Source organism: Salvelinus sp. IW2-2015, linkage group LG9 (genome assembly GCF_002910315.2).
Source record: "Salvelinus sp. IW2-2015 linkage group LG9, ASM291031v2, whole genome shotgun sequence".
In the NCBI taxonomy this organism is placed as follows: domain Eukaryota; kingdom Metazoa; phylum Chordata; class Actinopteri; order Salmoniformes; family Salmonidae; genus Salvelinus; species Salvelinus sp. IW2-2015.
This window is the reverse complement of record NC_036849.1, coordinates 31,059,701-31,064,330: the sequence shown is the minus strand read 5'-3', so window position 1 is coordinate 31,064,330 and position 4,630 is coordinate 31,059,701.

The following is a 4,630-nucleotide window of genomic DNA, read 5'->3' as shown; positions in this document are numbered from 1 at the left end:
GTGTCGTCAAGGCTTCTCTTCTTTATGTAAGCGTTGTGTGTCTCTCTTGTCGGTGATGTGTGTTTTTGTCCATACTCATGTATACAATTTGATTGTATTAGTGGTTACCTTCATTTTTATCCCAGCCCCTGTCCCCGCAGGTGGTGTGGCTCTTGCCGTTTGGTAAGGCCGTCAATTGAATAAGAATTTTTCTTAACTGACTTGCCTACCTAACCAATAAGTTGAAATCCCTATCATAAAATAAATGTTAACCAATATATTACCTCTCTCCTGCGCCTACAATTGTAGCTGGCCTCATCGAGGCCTTCTTGTTACTTGTAGGAGGTACTCCTGGGCCGATGCATCTCTTAGCTGGCCTCTCCAGCCCGTGTTGCCTGTAAAGGGAGAGGTACCAACGAGACCTCAGCCAGTAGCATGGGCGCACTGATCCGCCCTGTTCCTGTGCCAGAGTATCACCTCCACTGTAGGCTGGCACTCACCACACCCTGTCCTGGAGACGCGTACCCTCTCCTGTAACCTGGCTCTCTCAGCAGCGCCTGTTTCCGGTTAAACAGGGTGGAATGAGGATAACCCCTACGTACGCTGGCCATCACTTAGAAAAATTATCTCAGCCATCAGTTCCGGAGAGGTACCCTCCTGTAGCTAGGCTCATCAATCCCGCCCTGATTCTCTGGTAGAGACAGACACCACTGATCAGACCCTCTTGTAGCGTGGCCTCTCAGCCCAGTTCACATGGAGAGACAAGGCCGACAACTAGGGTAATGCTGGGAGCCTCTCGCCAGCCCTATTCTGGAGTGGTACCGCTCCTGTAGCTGGCCTTCTCCAGCTGGCCTGTTACGGCTGAGAGTAACACCAAGACCTGCCTCCTGTATGTCTGGCCTCACACAGCGGCCATTGGGAGTTCCTACGTAGAGACACCCTCGGCTGTAACCGCTACGAGACTCTCTTAGCATCCAGCCCACCTAATTTAACCTGGAGAGGTACTCAAAATCCTCCTTGTATAGCTGAGTCTCTCCCTCACGCCCATGTTCCTGGAGAGGTCTACCCTGTAACTCCTGTAGCTGGCCTCTCCACCTGTTCCCTGGAGACGTACCCCTCCTGAGGCTGGGCCTCAATCACATGCCCTCGTTCCTGGAGAGACAAACCCTCCTGTTATAAGTCTGGCCTGCACATCCAGCCCTGTTCCTGGAGAGACAACTTAAAACAAACTCAACAGTAAGCTGGCCTCTCAGCCCTATTCCTGGAGGCGGTAACCTTCGTCACCCACTAATGGATAGCGTGGCCTCCCATCCAGTCCCTGTTCCTGGAGCGGTACCTCCTGTAGTCTGGCCTGCTCCAGGGACCTCTCTGATTCCCTGGGTAGAATAAAGACCACCCCATCCTAGAGGCTCGACCTCTCTTCACCTGTCTGTGCCTGAGAAGACGAATACCCTAACCACTAATCAAGTAGCTGAAGCGCTCTCCGAGAGCCCTGTTTCCTGAAAGGGAGCGGTAACCAGTGTCGCTTCCTGTTAGCTGGGGCTTGGCCAGCGCCTTCCTGGATGCCGGAAGACCCTCCTGTAGCGGCCCTCCTCCAGCTCAACTGTTCCTGAGGAAGAACACCCAACCTCTCGTCAGCTGGCCTCTCCAGCGCAGCCCTGTTCCTGGAGAGAAAAATTAACCAACTACCTGTAGCTTAGGCCTCTCCAGCAACTATGGATCCTGGAGAGAAACACCCTTCTCCCATGTAGCCTGCCTCTCTCCAGCCCTGTTTCTCTCCGGAGAAGGGTAACCCACACTGTACGGCATCTGGCCGATCTCCAACCCTGTTCCTGAGCACTAACCTCAAGCTGTAGGCTGTTCACACTCCAAACTGCTCGTTCTAGAGAGCCAGGCCTTCTCCTGTACGGGTCACTTCTCTAACCCTGATTCACAACTGAGAACTAAACCTCTCTCGTAGGTGTTCTACGTGGCCTACCACCCCTGTTCCTAGGAGAGCAAGGATAGCGCCTCCAGACGAATTAGGTTTCAACTCAACCTCTGGTTCCATGAAGAAGCCAGAAACAATCACTGTAATAGGGTTCACTCCAAACGCGTGGCTGTCTGGAGACCAACAATAACCTCCTGTAGGTGTTACAACTCCGGAACCCTGGTCCCCAGAGAGCCACCCTCCTGTAGGTGCTCACTCCAACCCTGTTCCTAGAGAGCTACCCTCCTGTAGGTGTTCACTCCAGCCCTGTTCCTGGAGAGATACCCTTTTGCAGGTTTTACACTCCAACCCTGTTCCTGAAGACATCTTTCCCAGGAACAGGGTTGGAGAGAACACCTACAGGAGGGTCTCTCTCCAGGAACAGACCTGGAGTGCCCTGGTTTAAATGGAGGCTGCATGTACGGTCCTGAATTGCACCATTTTCCTGTCTTGCTAAGCATTCAAAATGTAACAAGTACTTTTGGGAGTCAGGGAAAATATATGGAGTAAAAGTACATTATTTTCTTTAGGAATGTAGTGAAGTAAAAGTAAAAGTTGTCAAAAATATAAATAGTAAAGTAAGGCACAGATACCCCCCAAAATAACTTTAAAATACTACTTAAGTGTTTTTACTTAAGTACTTTACACCACTGCAAATAACCAAATAACGGATTAGTCAGATGCTTATTAAATATATTTTAAAATATTCTATTATGTAGATAATACTGTATGTTAGATGTGGCTGAAAAATATATAATAAGGTAAGGTATTCATTTGTAAGGTATACATGAATATGTCAATAGTTAAGTTTGTAAATAACTTTACAGGTTTTGTAGGCTAATTTATAAAAGTCCAGTAGTGTTTATTTCATTGGTTGATACAGGGTGATATATTCTCCACAAGGTGGTGGCAAACACCATTCTGTAAAATCTGCTCCGGTATACGGATAAGGAACCCACACAATGATCTGGGCCTGTATTCACAAAGTGTCTCAGAGTTGGAGTGTTGATCTTGCCCAGAATACATATGAACTGACCAGGATAGTAAGTGTATTTAACCTTTTTTTTAATCTAGGTTTGTCTTCTTGAGAAAAAGAAAACATATATTTGGACCTGTAAGTTGAAATATAAATTTGGGATGGCTGTCAGGCTGTAGATACAGTATTTGATAAATGTATCTTATTTGAAAAAGGAAGACTGGTTTATATTTTTATTAGCAAAGATCAAGAAAAACACAATAAGCAATATTCTACCAAATCACAGTAAAAGCACATAGCACTGTAACATGTACTGAGGATGGATAAGAGGCCCTTTCCCATTGCACATAGCACTGTAACATGTACTGAGGATGGATAAGAGGCCCTTTCCCATTGCACTGTAACATGTACTGAGGATGGATAAGAGGCCCTTTCCCATTGCACATTGCACTGTAACATGTACTGAGGATGGATAAGAGGCCCTTTCCCATTGCACGGTCACCCACTGTAACATGTAATCTGTTTCCTGAGATGGGGGAATATAAGAGGGCACCTCTTGTCACCCAATCATGCACTGTACATTGTTACTTGAGGATCGGGATAAGAAGCCGCCTTTCCCATTGCACTGTAACCTGTACTGAGGATGGAAAGAGGCCCTCATCCCATTTGCACATTGGAGTCCTGAGATAACAATCTACTGAGATGGATCAAGAGGCTAGCACCTTTCCCCAATTGCACTGTAACATGTACTGAGGATGGATAAGAGGCCCTTTCTCCATTGACTGTGTAAATGTACTGAGGACTGGATAAGAGGCCCTCCTTTCCCATTGCAAGCAACTGTAACATGTACTGAGGATTGGATATCAAGGCCCTTTCCACATTGCACTGTACATGTACTGAGGATGGATAATAGAGGCCCTTTCCCATTGCACATAGCACTGTAACATGTACTGAGGATGGATAAGAGGCCTCTCCGGCCTCAATTGCAGATAAACAACTTAGCATGTACTGAGGAATGGATAATAGGCCCCTTTCCCATCACATAGCACTGTAACATGTACTGAGGATGGATAATAGGCCCTTTCCCATTGCGCAAGCAGCGAGACAATGTACTGAAGGATGGATATAGAGGCCTTCCTCCGCATGTCACTGGTAACAGCTGATGGAATGGATAATAGCCCTTTCCATTGCACATAGCACTGTACAGTACTGAGGAATGGATAAGGTGCCCCTTTCCCATTGCACATAGCACTGTAACATATATGAGGATGGATGAGGATTAGGGGCCCTTTCCCATTGCACATATTAGACACTGGTAACATTTGAGGATGGATAGAAGGCCCTTTCCCATTGCACATAGCACTGTAACATGTACTGAGAAGATGGATAGATGAGGCCCTTCCCACATCATGCACTGTAACATGTACTGAGGATGGATAAGAGGCCGCGTCTTCCATTGACCTGTAACATGTACGTATGAGGATGGATAAGGCCCTTTCCCATTGCTACTGTATACATGTACTGAGGAATGGATAAGGGGCCCTTTCCATTGCACTGTAACATTACTGAGAGGATGGAAGGGGCCCTTTCCCATCCTGGCAAAAACACTTGAATTACCCATTCTATGAAAAGACTATTTTAACATACCTGACAATACGAATATCATGTTTTTAATAAATCGTTTGTCAACATTTTCCTTTTTTTCA